We start from the raw sequence: 21,031 nt of genomic DNA, 5'->3' as shown, positions 1-21,031 counted from the left end.
ACCAGAGTTCATGTCAGAGTCAGTCCCTGCTCTCCACATAACTGTGGAGAATGTCCTGTCCATTGACTAGATCAGGGTAGAGGTTTGATGTTTAATGTTTGTATTGTCCTTGGTTAGTGCAGTAGTTTGAGAAGACTCCCCGGGGCCCAGATCCACCTGTCATAATGTTCTTCTTGTAGATTTCTAGGACACTCTGGTTCCTTGTATTTCCCCATTCTCCTCTATTTCTCTTACTGAGAGTTCCAGTCAGATGCCCTCATATCTATCCTAATCTCCTGTTAAGTGAAGACTTTTATGGGAAATGCATTTTGGGCTAGTGTCCAATTATAAGGGAGTATATACTATGTGAATCTGCTTCTGGGTTAACTCACACGGTATGACCATTTTAGTTTCATCCATTTGTCCACAAATTTTTTGGATTTTCTTGTTTTTAATAGCTGAGTAGTATTTCATAGTGTAAATGTACCACAGTTTCTTTATCCATTCTTCAGCTGAGGGACATTTAGGCTGTTTCCAGGTTCTGGCTATTATGAATAAGACTGCTATGAACATGGTTGAAGATATGGCCTTCTTGTGTGCTGGAGCTTCTTCTGGGTATATTCTAAGGAGTGGAATAGCTGAGTCATGAGGAAGCCCTTTCCAGTTTTCTCAGAAAGCACCAGGTAGATTTCCAAAGTGGTTGTTCAAGTTTGCATTCCCATCAGCAATGAGGAAGTGTTCTTCTTTCTCCGCACCTATGCCACCATGTGGTGTCATTTGAATTTGGTCTTAGCCATTCTGATATGTAAAAGATGGAATCTCAGAGTTGTGTTGGTTTGCATTTCTCTGATGACTAAAGATGTTGAGCATTCCTTTAAGAGTTTCTCAGCCATTCGATATTCCTCTGTTGAGATTTCTCTGTTTAATTCTGAACCCCATTTCTTAATTGGGTTATTTGGTTTGATGGTGTTTAATTTCTTGAGTTCTTTATATATTTTGGATATCAGACATTTGTCAGATGTAGGGTGGGTAAAGATCTTTTCCTAGTCTGTAGGTTATCAGTTTGTTCTGTTGACAGTGTCTTCTGCCTTATAGAAGCTTCTCAGCCTTATGAGGTCCCATTTGTTAAATGTTGGCCATAAGGCCTGAGCTGTTGGTGTTCTGTTCAGGGAGTTGTCTCCTAGGCCAATATGTCCCATGCTCTTCCTCACTTTTTCTTCTAACCGATTTAGTCTCTCTGGTTTTATGTTGAGTTCTTTTATTCACTTGGACTTGAGTTTTATGCATAGTAATACATATGGGTCTACTTGCATTTTTCTACGTGTAGACATCCAGTTAGACCTGCACCATTTGCTGAAGATGCTATCCTTTTTGCATTAAATAGATTTGGCTTCTTTGTCAAAATACAAGTAACCATTGTGTGTGGATTCATTTCTGGGTGTTCAACTCTATTTCCTTAATCACCCAGCCTATTGCTGTGCAAATACTATGCTGTTTTAAATACCATTGCTCTAAAATGCAGCTTGAGATCATGTGTGAAGATTCCTTTGGAAGATCTTTTATTGTATAGTACTGTTTTAGCTATTCTGGGTTTTTTGTTTTTCCATATGAAGTTGAGAATTGGTCTTTCAAGTCTTTAAAAAATTGTGTAGGATCCAATAGGATGTCCTCTTCTTTGTCCCACTTTCCTCATAAGTGAAGACTTTCATGGGAATACCCTTTGCACTAGTGTCCACATATAAGTGAGTATATACAATTTGAGTCTAGGGAGAGAAGCATGGGAGAATGTGGAAGTAGAAGGATCCAGAAGGTCTTAGACACCTACAAGAAGAACATTATGATGGACAGATCTGGGCCCAGGGTTTCTGCTCAAACTATGGCATCAGCCAAGGACAATACATGGAGTAAACTTCCAACCTCTACCCAGATCTACCCAATGGACAGGACATTCTCCACAGTTGAGTGGAGAGTGGAGACTAACTTTCACATGAACTCTGGTGGCCTGTATTTGACCATGTCCCCTGGATGGGGAGGGCTGGTGGCACTCAGAGGAAGGATAGCAGGCTACCAAGAAGAGACTTGATACCCTCTGAGCATATACAAGGGGAAGAGATCCCCTTCATTTACAGTCATAGGGGAGGGGAATAAGGGGAAAATGAGAGGGAGGGAGAACTGGGAGGATACAGGGGATGGGACAACAATTGAGATGTAATATGAATAAATCAATAAAATATATTTTAAAAAAGCAAGGGACATCTTTCCAGATCCCTTAAAAAATGTGTAGGTATCTTGATAGGGATTGCATTGAATCTGTAAATGCTTTTGATAAGGTGGCCATTTTTACTATGTTAATTCTTCAAATCCACAAACAAGGGAGATCTTTCCATCTTCTGATGTCATCTTCAATCTCTTTCTTCAGACAGTTGAAGTTTTTTTTCAAACAAGTCCTTCACTTGCTTGATTAGAGTTACTCCTAGATGATTTATATTGGTTGTGGTTATTGTGTAGTTTTCTTAATTTCTTCTTCTGCATGTTTTTCACTTGTATATAGGAAGTCTATTGACTTTTTTGAGTTAATTTTGTATCTAACCATTTTGCTGAAGGTGTTTATAAGTTGTAGGAGTTCTCTGGTGGAATTTTGGGGGTCACTTATGTTCACTATCATATCATCTGCAAATAGGGATAATTTGACTTCCTCCTTTCCCATTTGGATCCCCTTGATCTCCTTTTGTTGCCTTATTGCTCTGGCTAGAACTTCAAGAACTATATTGAAGAGATATGGAGAAAGTGGGCAGCCTTACCTGGTCCCCAATTTTAGAGGAATTTCCTTGAGTATCTCTCCATTTAATTTGATGTTGGCTATTGGCTTGCTGTATCTAGCCTTTATTATTTTTATGTATGTTCCTTGTATCCCTAATTTCTCCAAAGCTTTAAACATGAATGGGTGTTGGATTTTGTCAAATGCTTTTTCTGCATCTAAGGAGAAGATCATGTTTTTTTTTTTTCAGTTTGTTTATATGGTGGATTATATTGATGGATTTCCTTACATTAAATCAACCCTGCATGCCAGGAGTGAAGCCTAGCTGGTCATGGTGAATGATGTCTTTGATATGTTGTTGTATTCATTTTGCAAGTGTTTTATTGAGTATTTTTGCATCAATGTTCATAGGAGAAATTGGTCTGAAGTTCTATTTTTTTGTTGGGTCTTTGTTGGGCTTAGGTATCAATGTGACTGTGGCCTCATAGAATGCATTTGGTAGAGTTCCATTCATTTCTATCTTTTGGAGTAGATTGAAGAGTATTGGTATTAGCTCTTCTTTGAAGGTCTGGTAGAATTCTGTGCTAAAAACATCTGGCCCTGCGCTTTTTTTGGTTGGGAGACTATCAATAATTGCTTCTATTTCTATAGAAGAAATGGGACTGTTTAATTGGTTCATTTGTTCTTGATTCAATTTTAGCAAGGGGAATCGATCAAGAAAATTGTCCATTTCCCTTAGATTTTCAAATTTTGTGCCATATATGCCTTTAAAATAGGATCTTATGATTCTATGTATTTTTTCAGTATCTGTTGTTATGTCTCCATTTTCACTTCTGATTTTGTTGATTTGGATAATGTCTCTCTGCCTTTTAGTTAATTTGGCTAATGGTTTATCTATCTTATTGATTTTCTCAAAAAACCAGCTCCTGATTTTGTTGATTCTTTGAATTGTTCTTTTTGTTTCTAATTTATTAATTTCAGCCTTGAGTTTGATTATTTCCAGATGTCTATTCCTCTTAGGTGCTTCTGCTTCTTTTTTTTCTAGGGCATCTAGCTGTGTCGCTAAGTTGCTTATGTGCGATGTTTCTACTTTCTTCTTAAAGCCACTTAGTGCTTTGAATTTTCTTCTTAGCACTGCCTTCAATGTGTCTCACAAATTTGGGTATGTTGTTCCTTCATTTTCATTGAATTGCAAGAAGTCTTCTATTTCTTTCTTTATTTCTTCCCTGACCCAGGTGTCATCAAGTAGAGAGTTGTTTAGTTTCCATATGTGTGTAGGATTTTTATTGTTTCTGTTGTTGTTGAAGTCCACTCTCAGACCATGGTGATCTGAAAGGATACATGGTATTATTCAATCTTCTTGAATCTGTTGAGGCTTGCTTTGTGACCTATTATGTGATCAATTTTGGAGAAGGTTCCATGGGATGCTGAGAAGAAGGTATAATCCTTTGTGGTTGAATGAAAAGTTCTGTAGATATCTGCTAGATCATTTGATTCATGACGTTGGTTAATGTTGTTACTTCTCAGTTTAGTTTTTGTTTCAATGACCTATCCTTCAGTAAAAGTGGAGTGTTGAAGTCTCCCACTATTAGAGAGTAGTGATTGATGTGTGGTTTGAGCTTTGTTAATAGGTCTTTTACAAATGTGAGTGCCCTTGTATTGAGAGCATAGATGTTCAGAATTATGATATCATCTTGATTGATTTTACCTTTGATGAGTATGAAGTGTCCTTCCTCATCTCTTCTGATTAATTTTGGTGTACAGTCTAATTTGTTAGATATTAAAATGGCTACACCAGCTTGTTTCTTGTGTCCATTTGCTTGGAATACTTTTTGCTGCCTTTTACCCTGAGGTAATGTTTATCCTTGTGCCTGAAATGTGTTTTTCGAATGCAGAAGAATATTGGGTCTTGCTTACTCATCCATTCGATTAGTTCTCTTATTGGAGAATTGAGACGATTTGTGTTGAGAGATATTAGTGACCAGTGACTGTTAAGTCCCATGCTTTTGATGTTGGTTGCAGTAGAGTCCTTAGGTGGTTGCTTTTGTGACAGTATCGTTATCTAAATCCCATATAGTTTCAGTTGTAGTTTGTCACTTTAGTTTGGAGTTTTTCTTCTATTAACTTCTGTAAGGCTGGATTAGTAGTTCGAAACTTGTTTGAATTTGTTTTTATCATGGAAAATCTTTTTTTCTCCATCAATATTCATTGAAAGTTTTGCTGGGTAGAGTAGTTTTGCCTGGAACCTATGGTCTCTTAGGGTTTGCAGGACCTCTATCCAGGCCCTTCTGGCTTTTATGGTCTCTGTTGAGAAGTCGGGTGTAATTCTGATAGGTTTGCCATTAAATGTTAATGGCCCCTTTCCAATGCCACTTTTAATATTTTTTCTTTATTCTGTATATTTTGTGTCTTGGTTATTATGTGGAGGGAGGATTTTCTTTTCTGGTCTATTCTATTGGGTGTTCTATAGGCCTCTTGTACATTTATTTGCACCTCCTTCTTTAGATTGGAAAATTTTTCTTCTATGATTTTGTTGAAGATAGTTTCAGGTCCTTGGAGCTGCGCATCTTATCTTTTCTCAACTCCTATTATCCTCAGATTTTTTTCTTTTCATGGTGTCCTTTATTTCTTGGATGTTTTGTGTCAGGAACTTTTCAGATTTAGCATTTTCTTTAATGTTTGTTTCAAGTTCTATCATAGAATCGTCTATTGCTGAGATTTATTCCTCTGTCCCTTGAATTCTGTTAGAGAAGCTTAGGTCTGTATTACTTGCATGCTTCTCTGAGTTTGTTTGTTCTCATATTTCTTCTGTCTGTGCTTTTATCATTGTTTCCATTTTCATCTTCAGATCTTGAACCATTTTATTGATTTCCTTTATCTGGCTGTTAGTGTTTTCTTGAGTTTCTTCCAGTGACTTTCTATGGGCCTTCAGATCTTGAATTGTTTTATTGATTTCAATCATCTGGCTGTTTGTCTTTTCCTGGATTTTTTCCAGGTCCTCTCTATAGACCTCTTTAGTGTCTTTAATTTATTTGGCTGCATCTTCCTGCATTTGTTTTAGGATATTATTCATTTGTTCCATTATCATCTTCATTACTATGGATTGGAGGTCATTTTCTTAGATTTCAATTGTGTTTGAGTTCTTAGGGTTGATTTCATTAGGATAGTTGGGATCGGTAGATGCCATATTTTTTTAGGTTTTGTTGTTTGAGGTTTTGTTTTGACCTCTAGTCATCTTGCTGTCTCTGAAGTTGGGGCGCTGATCCACCCTTTCTGTTCTGCCTGTGCCAACAGGCCCACCGAGCATCCAGAGAGGGAGACAGATGTGGGAGGTGTGACATGTGCACAAGCACGCCTGCTTGGCAGTGGGAAGCCCTAAAGCTGTGGCTGGAGGTGTGACTGCAGTTGAATGAGACCTTGTGTGAGACCTGGGTCTCTCCGAGGGCTGGTGTGCTTGATTTACACTCTCTGTTCCTCCTGGGCCAGCATGGCCGCAAGTGTTCAGAGAGGAAGACATGGGGTACAATTGATGCAAACACCCTAGGCTCAGAGTTCTGGTTTTGTGCTCACGTTGCAGTGGTTTCCAGACCCTGAGGCTTTCTCAGGACTTTCAGGTTTTTCCAAGATCAGAACCTCCTGTTTTCTTGTGTTTTTCCTGGGCTAGTAGCCCCAGTCTTTAGTTACAATGACAACAGTTTTAGTCTCAGATACCAAGTTCCTGCTTATCACTGGCGGGAACCTGTCCAGCTGTTGGGCAGTGTGTACCCTTCCTCCAGGTTCCTAGATTAGACCATATGGGTGTACCAGTTTAGCCCTGTGTCATTTTACTCAGCTTCCTTTATGTTTGCTTGTTGATGGCCTGGGGAAGAAATGCTTACCACTGAGAGGTTATTCTTACTGTCCCCCAGAAAGGAAGCAAAGAAAAGCGATGGAGCGGGTAGACATAATGTAACCCAGAGAGCCCATATATTCAACTTAATGACACATCTGGTAGCCCTGGAAAAAAAAGAAGCAGAAACACCAAAGAGGTATAGATATCTAGAAATAATCAAACTCAGGCTGAAATCGATAAGTTAGAAAGAAAGAGAACAATTCACAGAATCAACAAAACCAGAAACTGGTTCTTTGAGAAAATCAATATAATCTTTAATATCTGCTTCAAGTTATGTTTTCTAATAGGTCTCTATTTATTGACAACTTTCACACTAACCTCTGTCATTCCCAGAACACATTGATACTATTGCTTTCCATATGCTACATTTTCCTCAGCATTTTCTGCTTTCTGATATCCTGTCAAGTTATTTCATACATCTCAGTGTAGTCACAGATTTTACTTTCTCTTCAGTAAAAACTTCAGGGAGAAATAATTGGAAGTTATTATTATTATTATTATTATTATTATTATTATTATTATTATTAATTTCTTTGACAATTTCTCAGTATGTTTTGGTGGCAATCAACAAGATCATCTTTTTCTTACTCACTTAACAATGTGTCTTCATTTTTATATATTTTTAAAACGAATATTTAAATCTAATTTATGAATATCATATACTCTTGGCTATATCATCCACCACTGGAACATCATTAATATTTGGGAGGTATAAATGTTGTTTTCATGCTTACTTTTCCCCTACATGTTGGTATTTTGTCTGCCTTGAGCTGGTACAGGTCTTGTGCATGCTTTCACAACAACTCTAACTTTATTATTACAATGACTCTAGTGTTTCTGGAAAATACTGTTTCCTTATAGTAATCTACTGACTCTGACTGTTACAGGATTTCTGAGTCTTCAGAAAATTAAAAGACATGCAGATGTTCCATTTGTGAATGCATATGCTAAAATCTCTTATTATCCAAATTTGATCAGTTATGTGTTCTTGTGTTTATTATAATCTACAGCCAAAAACTTATCTGATGAGTGTTAAAAGACACACTCATCAATGATGAGTATTTAAAAGTCTGTTAAATATGATTTCCATTCATCAGAATAATACTAGCAGGTTCTTCCCTAAGGTGTATAAACTGTCTAGACACATGTTATCAGCCCTAATAACAGTGATCACTACATGTTTCATCTATGGAATGGTACATATCTGTGGAATTTAAAAAAAATAGTTGGTGTTTCCATGGCATTTGTGCCACTATTGCACCAATGGATTGACAGTGGTGTAAGATTTCTGATTACTTTTCTCCTTTAATATCATTCATAGCACCTTGTAGCTATGTGAAAGCAAGCCAATATGGATGACATTTCTAGATCAGTACCCATTTGATATCTCTATCCTTTTGTATGCTCATGATGGTAAACTTCAATTCAACTTGATGAGATCTATAATCACATGAAAGAAGAGCTTCTAGGCATGACTAAGAGCGATTATCTAGGTTATGTTAATTGAAATAATAAAACTCTGATTTTAAGTGCATCTACATCATTTCCTAGACTAGTATCCTGAACTATATAGGAAAAAAAATGGATTAAGCACATGTACCCATCTGAATTTGCTTGCTGACTGATTATAGTTGTAATATGACCAACTACTTCAAACTCTTGCAGTTTTAACTTCTCCACCATGACGAACTGTATCTTTGAATTTTGATCCAAAGTAACCCTTTATTGTGTTAGGTTGCCTTATGTTATCAAAGTATTTTAACACAGGAGTAGAGAAAAAAACAAAGGCCAAAAGCTGGCACAGAGAAGTGAAGCATTGTTGTGATAATGATGAAGTTGAGTATTGTGTTTAGGATGTTTGGACTATTTTGAATTTGGAGTGTGGAAAAGTTTTATATTTTGTATTAGAAAAGCCTTAATATGCTGGGAAAAGTGATCAATAGATCATTCTTGGAGGATCATTGAATTCAAGCTAAAAGAACTATGAATAGTAAAGGTCGTGATTCTGAGACTTCACAGGGGAAATGACTCTATCAGTAACTTAGTAAGAGATCATTTGTACCAAGATTTGACCAAGAATGTCTTTATTCTGTTTGTCTTTTAAGAAGTTTAATGGAGATAACTAAAAGACAATAGAGTAATTTGTTTGATGGATAGATCATTCAGGTTGGTGCTGAGAAACCTGCTGCATGTTTTAAGAGATAACTAATAATGAAGAGAAATCTCATATATCAAACCGGGGCGATGAGAAACGTATCCTCAAAAGAAAAAGTCCCACCCAATGAAAATTACAGCCTGTGATTATCCAAATTTATTTGAAAGAGAAACAATAAAAATGAACTAAACTGTAAGAATTTCCTGATCCTCAAGAGCAATTTTCTTAAGGTTAGGATACATCCACTGATACAGTTATAATTCAAAAGATTCATGCTACATCGCAACAAGAACTCATAATATCATCTGTATGGTACTGTTTTTACAGATATAGAAGATTAATGATTTCATAGTGAAGATCCCAAAGACCCCTGTTTTCTCATGTATTTCTTCTTTCAGAATATATTATTATAGCAACAAATAAGAAGCTAAGACCATGCTACAATATGAATAAATCTCAATACGCTGTGTGGAGAGACACCAGTCACAGAAGACTGTAAATAATGTGTTTCTTTGTATGAAATGCTCAAAATGCTCAAAAAATAAATATGCATACACACATATACAGGGGGTGCATGCATGAACAGGCACACACACACACACACACACACACACACACACACATCATAAAGGATTAATGGTTGGTTAGGACATAGTACAAAGGAATGAAATATAATGGCTGGAGGATATTTGGTTTCTATTTTAGGTCATTGACATCTTCAAGGATTGCTATAATAATGACCATAAACTGTGAGTCAATAAAAATACATGATTATGTACTTTCAATGGATGCCTTTTATATATAAATTACATATAATATGGAAATATTATATAAGGGCATATATATACATATATATATGAGTATATATTATATCACAATAAATGTGTTGCTGAAATATCTTTGGATATCTTTGGAAAATAATTGCAATTTTATTCACAAAAGAACAGTTGCGATTTCTATTGTAGCCTAATAAAAGTACTGAATTCACAAAAAATATGTTGAATCCTATGTTAAGATCAAGGGGCTGTTATAAATCTAAAGTTATAAAAGATACTGAAACTAGTCATTGTCAATACATTAAGTGATTAACTCTGTTTCCATTGCTGTCAAAATGGCTTTAGCTCACAGCACAACTGTTACGTGCTTCTGAGTGTAAGACCCCCTCCCCTGTGCACCCGCCATAGCAAGCATAGCAGCAGTAACGCTATCTTGCAAGGCAAGACTAGAATAATAGGTTCCTGGGATAAGATGAGGCCTGGGGCCCAGAGGAAAAAGATAAAAGCATGCCGAGATAACAGAAACAGTTTGTCCTTGTCAAACAAGATATTTATGGTCGGCCACCTGGCCCAGAGAATGGGTAAACTCCCCTGTTCCTAGAGCCCATCTGATGACCGGGCCATAACCTCACCTCATTTAAATTTACCAATCAGAGCCCTGTAACTATGCTTCTCGCTTCTGTACCTGTACTTCTCGCTAAAATCCCTATAAAAGGCCCCCGAAAGGCTCGCTCGGCGCGCCAGCCTCTCCAGAGACTGAGACGCCCGGGTACCCGACCCCCTGCAATAAAGCCTCTTGCATGTTGCACCCGAAACCTTGGTCTCGCTGGTTCTTGGTGGAGGTCTCCACGTTAAGACCACCGTGCTGGGGGTCTTACATGAGAATATAGTATAAATTCAAAATTTTATGAAACTCTGCCAAGACAGGGTAAGCAAGTCCTCAATAGTTCTTGCTTCACAAATATGTTTGTCATATATTGAGCCAGAAGGCTGAAGATGATGCTCCAACATTATAGGGCGTTTTCGGTGACACCTCAGGTAGCAAACAGTCTCTGAGTTCTTCTCATTTGGGAAGTTGCTAACCTGCAACCCCTGTATGCTCACATAGTTAATTTTATTCCTTCTCAGATCTTGATAGGGTTGAAGACCAGATAGTTTAGTTTTACATTTAAGCTTAGTTGTTTAGGGGTTAAGATGTTTTAGGTCTAGATAGATGTTTTAAGTTGATAATGATGAGATATGATAAATATTGGTTTAATTCAGAATTTTAGATGCACCAAGATAGGAAAAGCATTTTCTTTAAGGCTGTCAAACACAAATAGCCAAAACCACTAAGAATGTAACATTTACATAATTCCTGATTTTTAATGGTTTTTTCTTGCTGTAGGAAATATATTGTGTATATGTGTAATAATATAAATGTATATATAAAAACTTTTAAAATTTTTAATAAAAAATACACATATACCTACTATATTAGTTTACTCCAGTTCAAACCTGCAAATGTTTATTAAATGGACACACAGGAGGTATTATATGTAAGAGTTTTTAAACTAGAATTGAATAAATATTTCTTAAATTATTAAACTTCATTTTATATTAATCATTTTATTCTACAGCCTTATATGCACAATTTTATATTAAATTTTACTTTGAGTAGAATAACTCCAGGGTATTTACCAAAATATATGATTTTCATGTTAATCAAGTTAAATTCTAAAGTATAGACACAACATTTTTTTCCACTGTGGGAATTTTAAAAGAACCATTGCTTAAAATAAGAGATTCATTCAACTGTTAAAAAAAATTGTTCCTTTTTTTGTAATTCAATAAAAAAAGCTGCTGGGGTTTTAACAGTGGTAATGGTTCACATTCTTTTAATCCCAACCAAATTTTAACCAACTAGGAAACACTTGAGAAATATGTAATCAGACTGATAGAAATGAAAACATGATTTTTCTCACTTAGACACATGTGCAAATTCTTCCATGACAATAGTCTGTCCTTCATTCCCATTTCCATCACACAAACTGGTCTTTAGAGACCTGTAGAAGGTATGCATTTCTAAAGGACACTAAGTTAGTCAGAACACACCCTTAACTCCACAATCTTAGGAATGTGGACGCTGGTTCATTCACTGGGTGACTGGCTGTGGAACTGGAAGCAAGCAATGAGCTCCATTTTCTAAATCTAGGTAAGCCCCAAAATAGAAAAATGCACACACATCTTAAAACCTCCTCCATATGGATACTGTTCCTTTTTTTCCTAATGGAAAGGAGAATGGATACGTAACAACAGAGGCCTGAAGTATTCCTCCATTTCTCATCCCACTGAAGAGAGCGCTATGCCCAAGTTGTGAGAGACATCTCGCCCAGGAGACCACCCAGGATCCAAGTTCAAATGCAATCACAAAGGGAAGTCTTTATTGCAAGCTCGAACTTGGGCCATACCTTCTATGTACTGACAGAGCAGGTGTAAGGAAAGTGGCTATGAGCCTCAATTGAGATGGGTTATTATAGGTTTTAAACAAAGAAATCGGTTTTACAGTATATGATTAGATGACATTTGAACAGACATATCTGTCGCTGATTGGCTGTCTTATGGGCCAGACCACTGTGGTGAGTTTGACCAGCAGAAAGTATATTTGAATTCTGAGTGCTTTCCCAAAGAAGCTGATTGGTGGTTGCTAGGTGAGCACTTATAGAATGTAAGGTGGGATTCATTTCCGGTTGAAATAATATGGTGCATAGAATTTTACCCAGACCTGGGGGTATAAACAATTTTTTTCCTTAAAACATAAAAATTGGCTCTTAGCTTGACCTCATCCAGGGAGTTCTTTATAGACTAGAGTTGGAGGACTTTTGTGATACAATGGAGTATGGTAGCCCTTTAACACAATGGCGTTAGTCAGACTCCACATTCCCTAAAAAGTAGAATTTCCTTTTCAGAAACGGGATTACACAGTCTACACAAGAGGACATTTCTTCTTTCTCTGGAAGCATTAATGGTGCAGCAGAAAAATGTATGAGTCTATGCCAGCAACAAGTTGTAAGGGCAATTACTTCCTAAAGTGCCCAAATCAAATTGACTGATATTATTTAATGACAGGGAATAGGTATCTTATCTTCAAAGCCTCCCTTCAAAGATGTTCACAATATTTCTTGCTTCCCATCATTTTTTTCACATCAGTAATTAAAATCTAGTAATAAATGCTTGATCAATAGGTTATAATTGAGATTGGAGTAACTTAGAAGAAAAACCTCTCCTTTGAGTAGTAGTACTCTCACTGAGACTCCTATCAAAAAATTAAAACCTTTTTACAAAATCTGTGTTAAAATATTGGCTACCAAAAAATCCTCAGTGAAACTCTCATATGATCTCTTACATCTTTGCTGGAGACCTTAATATAAATGCAAAAGTTTGTTTGCTCAACAGTCAGAGAATAAGTTGTCACTGGTAAATATCATTCTGAAAGTAGAATTTCAGTTTAGCTCAAATGAACATAAAAAAAGGAATAAATTATCTCCTTATCCATCATTTTTTTCCTATCATGTTCTCATTCTATTCATAATACCCGTGCAATTTGAAATGGTAGTTATTGCTTAGTGCATGAAGACAAATTCTAAGCATTCAGAGATATGCCTTTATAACCATCTCGCAACAGGACAGTACCACAGCAAATTGAATGTATACTTAGTCCACCAAACAGATGCAAAGCAGAAAGAATGTGTACAAATAATCACATTTTTGGACATTAAATATAGTGATAGTTCTGTAAGTTTCTATTCTCATCCTATTAGAAAACCAGTAGGTACTTTTAATACTGACAAAAATTTTTAAATATTTTATTAAATTTTTAAATTGTGTTTTATTATAATTTGTCCATATTACATACTTACTCTCTCTTACATTACATACATAATCCCCTCTCTCTTATCCTCCTATTCCCAACTTCCCTCTTTTTTCTGCCCTTTACCCCTCCACTATACTGCTGATAGAGGTGGAGGGAGGCTCCTTCCCCTCTGGTAGGCCACAGCCTATCAGGTCTCATCTGGATAGCCTGAATCCCCTTCCTCTGTGTTCCCACAGGGCCTCTCAGCCAAGGGGCAGTTATCAAATCACTAGCCATTTTCCAGTGCCTTTCCTGCATCTATAGCATCCTTTACTACACTATTTCTAGTGGTTTTAAATTGATATATATAGGCGATACTCCTTCATATCAAAAGCAAATGAAACTAAATTGTTTTCTATGAGGACAATTGATGGTCCAAGGTTCTGCTTCAAACAGTTTCCTTCACTGTCATGATCTTAAGAGAATTTTGAATGTAGGTTTCATATAGAGTAATAACCAAACTGCAGGTAATCTGATATTCATTTTAGTATGACCAGAAGTTTAAACTAAGCAAAGTGAGAGGGGAGGGAAAGATGCCATTGTAAATGGTACCTCATTTATGTGGCCAGAGAAGCAAAAACAAAATGACTGTGATCCTACCCACATGGGATGCTTTCTTCACAGTACAGCATGAGTACACCAAGAGGACAAACTGAAACTTTATCAGCCACTTTTCATTAGCTTTTGTGTAATTCCTCTTTTCCTAGATAGGTTAGTTTATTGAATCTTACAACAAACACTGGAAAGGAACTCAGAGATGTGGTGGCTGCACATAGGATGTTGTTGTGTATTAGACCCACTGTAGCTCTATTTATGAAAAATATATCTAACAGAAGGAACAAGGAAGAACCTATGGCACACACTTCCCTCATTACAGCTGAGAATCAGGGTGATGACTGCATCTAGAAGGTATAAGAGCAATTTAGAAAGGGAAAGAGCAAAATTCACCCTGTGTACTATTGTCATTTGTTACCACACAGAAAGGAAGTGCATGGGCTAGCCCTGGCAATGTCCAGGTCTCACAGAGGAAATAAGGAGTCAGGGAAGTAGTATGAGTCAGGCATGGTGGAGGGGAAGCCTTGCAGCTTGACTGACTGGCAGTTGGGATGCTTCTTTATTTATACAGAACTCAGTAGGTAGGGATAGACTCATGTTGTTCCAAGCATAGATTGTATCATTTTTGTTCTCATACAATGAGTTTTGACTTCCACTTAGTCATCACTGAAAAACCATGACAAAACTGAGTTATCTTTTACAATCATTTTCCCTCATTAATCCCACAACCCACCTTTTAAGAATTTAGAGTCATATTTTGCCAAATCATGACAGCCCATTCACAGACTGGTATCTCTAGTGATTTCAAAGATACTAGAGATAAAGCATATTAATTACATCTGCAAACCAACCTAGACAGATTGTTATGTCCCAAGTAGTATATCATCAACTTTTAATGGTCAGAGTTCTAATTGTCCTTAGGAACAAGACGCTGCAGTTATTATTCAATTTCTGCCATAATACATTTATATTGTATAAATCCATAGAATTTATTGGTACTCTTGTTTCTTTGTCATATGATACCACAGTGGCCCTATATGAGGTGACTTTTATAAGAAGGGGATGTCTTTTTTTAACAATGTTTATTATTTATTATGGGCATTGGATCTTGTTTACCTTTTTGAGTTTATTTTGTTCTGATTAACTTTTTCCTTAGGGGCAAAATGTTCCAGGAATACTTTGAAATCAGAGCCTCATAAGAAGATCTCTGGCATCTTTCACTGAGTCCTGGCCTCCAGAGCATAAGAAAGACTTTCAAGTAGGGCCAGAGAGGAATATCTTCCTAAAAGCTGGAGAAGTAGTATGCTCAGGAATTTCTTGAGGAAGCTTAGAAGCAATATTCCTGGAAGAAGACATAAATGATTCATAAAAAAGTTCCCATCAATTCAATAGCTCCAAGTCGTACAAATATTAAAAAACTCCAAGCACCCAACATGTGGAGATAAAGACCAAAAGTGAAAGATGGCACAATGGCAACTGTATCATGCAGCTTAGCTTTGGTGGATCTTTGTCAAGCAGTTGTGATGGCTTTATGATAATTCCTATTACCATTAGGTAAGGAAGCACACAAATAAGACAAATTTTATATCTGTCTGATTTAAAAGTTCTATGCTAACCACTGTCCCATATCTTCTATTTCTGTATTCTCTCCCTCTCTTATTTCACTGTGTAATATGGAATCAGCTTCCAACTTTGGCTAGCGGAGAAATAATTCTTTTGTCATTATCCAACAAGAGAAAATAACTTCAAACAATGAGTTAAGAAAAGGACATATACCATTGATGAAAAAATACTTCCATTGAGAATGATTTCTGGGCTGGAGAGATGGCTCAGCCAGTAAAGTCCAGGCTCACAACCAAAAATATAAGAGAAGTATTCATAACGATTTTATAGATAAAAAATATATGACTTGTTTAAATTACCATAAGATATTATTCTTAGGTTTTCTTTAGATTTGCATTGATTTAAGAAAACAATTATGTTATGCAGAAAGTGAGAACTTATAGCTTTTTTTTAAACCTCATTATCATCCACTGATGGTGAGTCTGTATGACTTCATCATGTGGTCATGTGATGAATCAGAATGAAGAAATTGATCTCTAATTTCTTCACAAAATATTAGATGAGTTATATAGGAACAGATGAGAACATGTCAGTTTTCATTTACTAATATTCAGGTGAAACTAAAGTCACTGGTGACAATATTAATTCAGTAAAAAATTTCACCACTACAGGCTAGTTCACCATCCCATTCACATTCTTAAATAATTCATCAGCTTCTTTCTTAGAGAAATAATGAGTACCTTTATTTGATTATATTGAACACTAAGTTATTTTTAAAAGCTATTAAATAAAGAGAAAATGTAATATTTATGCTGAGCAAAACAAGTTTTATTTACTATAAAGTGAAACCTAAAGGAGAGATGAAAATTTCCACCTGACCATGATTACCTAAAATCAAACTCCAAAGATCTTTAGTTTTTACCTCTGAAGTATTAGTCAATCAGCCTCAAGATCATTGGAAAGCCACTTTATTTCTCCAAATATCAAGATTTCTTTGGTTTCTGATTGGCGGGTTAATTGACTTTCTTTTTCCACCTGTTAAGTGGTGAAAGAAAATGATCAGAATTTTTTTTAGTTCTAATGAAGCAAAATATTGCCTAACTTAGTGTTGGAGATACTGGGTGTCTGCTTAAGATCTGAAACATGAAGTTTTCATGTAAAGGTTTGTTAGATCGTATATTGAGTCTTTAAGGCTCAATCCCCATGTGAAGAAAGCAATTGAGTTTGCAGGGGAAAAATAGGTCCACTGTGTTTTATTTGACAGTGTATACACAAAAATGAAACTACTATGCTCTAGAATTTTTGGTCTAAGAAGGGAGGGTTATTTTACTGGAAAAAATAAGTTGTGAAATCTTAGAACCTGATTTATGCACAAATTAAAAACTCAAATGAAACAATAGCAATTTGATTAAATTATGGGGGTCTTTTCAGCTATGCCAGTGGGGCTCAGCTCAGCAAACAGAAGCACTGAAGTAAATCAATATTGGTTTATTAAAGATCAGAATTCAATATTTGGTGGGTGATGGGCTTATGCACCAGAGTGCTATTTAGCTTTTCTTAACAAAGAAAGTCAACATGAAAGAATCAAGGAGAAACTTAGGAAATTACATTGACAAGTCACTTCTCAAGAAGTTTGTGTCGCTTAACAAATAGTTTTTGAACAGAACACAAATTTAATCTTATTGTTTCTCATTTCATTATTTACTTTAAAGTATTTATTTTAACATTTGAAATTACTGAATATTGATTACGGTAACATTAATTTCACCTGCCAATTAAAAAGTGAAAACTGAAATACTCTCATCTGTTTCTATATAACTCACCAAATATTTGGTAAAGAAATCAGAGATTGATTTCTCATTCAGATCCATCCTACAATGAAGTCATAAATAATAGCAAATTTGTAACATCACATTATTCTCCATGGCAACAGACACTGCACAAACAGAGGATTATGACTTCATGGGAGAATCAAACAAAAGAAAGACTGGTTTGAAAACAAGAAAGCTCATTTTCAAACTCATATAATCTATAGTAATTGCACTGAGAATATTGACAAAGCCTTGTAAAGCAAATTGCTTTTCATGGAAATATTTTTCAAATTTCTTTCACAATAAAAATCTTTCTCTAAATTGCCTATAGTGTGTGACATATAAAAATTTTAATACAAAACTAATGTGACCCAAGTGTGAACTGGGAGTGACAATATCATGAGTAAATACATCTCAAATGTCACTGTATAGTCCTGAAGAGAACAAAACCCACATCTGTTACTAATGTGTTCATTATCTGGGTGTCTACCATTTGTAAAGGAGATGGCATATTCATCCTTCCTACATATGTTACCTTCTCTCTCCAACAATCTGTAACAATTACACCTACCTTTTATGCATCCCTTCTATTCTGGAGAAAAAAAATAGTAATCTTACTTCTAAACAACATCTTTGAGGCTTATTCATATGTAAATTACCTTAAAACATTTTTACTGCCATTGTTAACAGGTATTGTCTGTTGAAGTTTCCTTTCTGAAAACAAGAAGCAACAAACAACATAATACAACTTTTTTTCTGAAAGTCTTTGGTTTCTAAAATAATTCTGCACCCAGGCAATATTGTAAAGAATTATTTCTGAGATAAATCAATAAGCCACAGTTCCAAGAAACTGAGCCAATTGGTTACCTATTAGGTTTTTTCCTTACTGCTATTGTGCTGTGCTTTGTGTCATTTTGCTTGGTGATCTTGGTTACCCTACAGAAATTGATGCTGACTCTTTTGCTGATGACAACATACACTTGAGTCATAGAACACAGAATATCTATACCACTACTCACCTAGAATCTTCATCTCTGCTGGCTAGCTTTCATAGTGTCTGGAGGTATACATGGTACCAGAGGAGAAAAACAGTCACCAATTTTACCCAGTTTTCAACCCTGTGAGCTATAATAATGATTAGCCTGGTAAACCAGGCCCATTAGTACAATAGTGGCATAAACATTAGAGGTATAACCAATCACTTTCTGATTGGATTTGTCATGCTCTACAGATTGGAACCCATGCGTAGAGACATTATTAGGCTCAAGAATCTATGTATAGATAGATCACAGACCTGGGTGAGAACCTAGTATTATTACATGGCTATCTAATTCTTTTTTAAAAATTTTTTATTAATTTATTCTTGTTACATCTCAATGGTTATGGCATCCCTTGTACCCTCCCTTCTGCCCTCCCTCCAACTTTCCCCTTATTCCCCTCCCCTATGACTGTTCTGAATTATCACTGTATTGATAGATTAGGGCATCTCCAAAATTTCATCAGAGGAGCTTCTTTTTGTAGTAAATGGCAATTCCCATTTGATTAAGGTACAGGAAATAAGAAACTGTTCTGCTTTAAGTGGGATATTTCTATTATATTTTTCCCATGACCACAGGTCATAGCAAAAGAGGGAACAGACAGTGTAAAAGCCATCAACGTAAGGTAATGAATGACTACAAGGAAACAGTATTTTCTGGTCACACAGCAGAAATTCACACGTGTGAATTCACAGCAGTTAATACAACACGCACAAGACCTCCACAGGCTCTACTTCTAGAAAATTCTAGCATCTAGACGGGAGATGAGAACAAAACCTCACGTCTAGATAAGGTAGTTGATACCTTCTAGATGAGAGTCAATTTTCTCCAAGGATGTGGCTCCAGGTAGTAGATTATCCTCCAACAGAGGCATACACCTTTAAGAATATATGGCCAGCATAAATTCTTCTTGATTATTTGTCATTTAAGGGACAGGTTAAAATGTTGAGTAGGTAGGGTAATGGGGATAGATCTGCAGTGATGAATGCAAGAGGGGTGAATATGATAAAAATGAATTATACAAAAGTCTTTACAAGCTAAAAATGATTTAAAAACTCGTAACTTAGACCATAGTCTAAATAGTTTGCAGACTGCCCCACATTTTCCAGCTCTCTGGCTAGAGTAAGATTAGTATTGACAAATTCTGAGAAGCAGCTAGCTGCAGAACATTTGAGACTTCTGTGGGCTGATTTTTTTTCTTTATATAAGATTCTTATTTTTAAAGATTGCATAAGGATTTACTAACCTTAAATATTTTAAATAAACTGAATTATTTTTCCTTAACATCCCTGCCATAGCCCCCTCCTTCCTCTCCTCTAAGTCCTCTCCTCCCCTCCCCCACCCCATTCCTCAGAAAAGGGGAGTCCCCCTACTCACCCACCCCAACTCATCATATATCAGGATTTATTCCTCTTCCCTGTTGCCTAGCAAGGCAGTCCCCTCATGGGGAAGTGTTCGAAAAGCAGGCAACAGAGTCCATGTCAGAGACAGTCCTGCTACTTTAAAACCGTGCTCCTTGAATTCCCATCTGCCTGTGAGGAAGGGTACAAATGTCACTGAACATATGATCAAGCATAATTTTATATGAAAACTACTTAAGATTTGTGAAGGAGAAAACCTCATTACTCACAACTGGTACAATTACCAATCTGAAGCAGGAAAATCATCTGACCACATCTTGAGAAAACATTATATGATGTTCAGTGATTTGAATCTTTGACATGTTTGAAATCAAACAGGACACCAACTTCTTGAAGTTTTTGTTTGTATGTTTGTTTTGTCTTTTTAATAATTTATTTAATTAATCATTTATTTGTTTTATGTATTTATTTATTTCTCAGCAATGCTTGCCATATGTTTCTGGCAATTGTCTTCTTTTTCATTTTTCTCTTATAAAACACATCTCAACAGCAGCCTCCACTCCCTCTCCCCTTCCCACTATCTACCTACCTCTGTTTTCCCTCCAGATCCACTCCCCCTCTGTTTCCCTTCAGAAAAGAGTAGTTCTCCCAGGGATGTCAACTGAACAGGGCATAACAAGTTGCAATAAGACTAGGGATAAGCCTTCATATTAAGACTGAGTGAGGCAACTCTGATGGAGAGAAAGAGTAACATAAGCAAGAAAAATAGTCAGACGCACCCTCACACCCTGTGTTAGGAGTCCAACAAAAACCCCAAGCTAAACAAACAGCCGGTGTAAAGAGAGCTTAGTGCAGACGCATTCAGGCTCAATAGTTGCTGCTTCAGTCCTGTGAGCCTTGTCTATTTTATTATGAGATAATCATATAAGTCCATAGGCTTGGAATAATTGTGCTGTCATATACATTCGAATGTTGTCTAGAATCTCATTGGCATTATACTTTCAGTAGAGAATGGCATCTCATATTTTCTCTTACACATTATGATGTCTACAAGATACACACATAAACACAAATCCACAAAACTAACATGATCAATTTAACAGCAATTATATAACATTTGATTAAGCATACATAAAAAAAATTACCCTTAAGAACATCTGGGAAGTCTCTTCTAAAACTTAAATATCCTTTTGATGTTTTCTACAGGCTCTTTACGAACTGATTATATGCTCAGTGGTTAGTTCCCTGCTTC

The 21,031-nt window shown here is 36.2% G+C and overlaps 1 long non-coding RNA gene across 1 annotated transcript; it reads right to left on the bottom strand.

Moving 5' to 3' along the window:
* Window positions 1–15,090: 15,090 nt before the first annotated feature.
* On the bottom strand, window positions 15,091–18,344 carry LOC311597620. The gene is made up of 4 exons (XR_014779282.1): window positions 18,269–18,344; window positions 18,041–18,095; window positions 16,493–16,605; window positions 15,091–15,349 (listed from the first exon to the last, which is right to left on the bottom strand). It is a non-coding gene; the product is annotated as an uncharacterized lncRNA (long non-coding RNA).
* Window positions 18,345–21,031: the final 2,687 nt, after the last annotated feature.

This window comes from Acomys minous, assembly GCF_964271855.1.
Source record: "Acomys minous genome assembly, chromosome: 1".
NCBI lineage: Eukaryota > Metazoa > Chordata > Mammalia > Rodentia > Muridae > Acomys > Acomys minous.
This window is presented reverse-complemented; position numbering and strand designations above follow the sequence as displayed.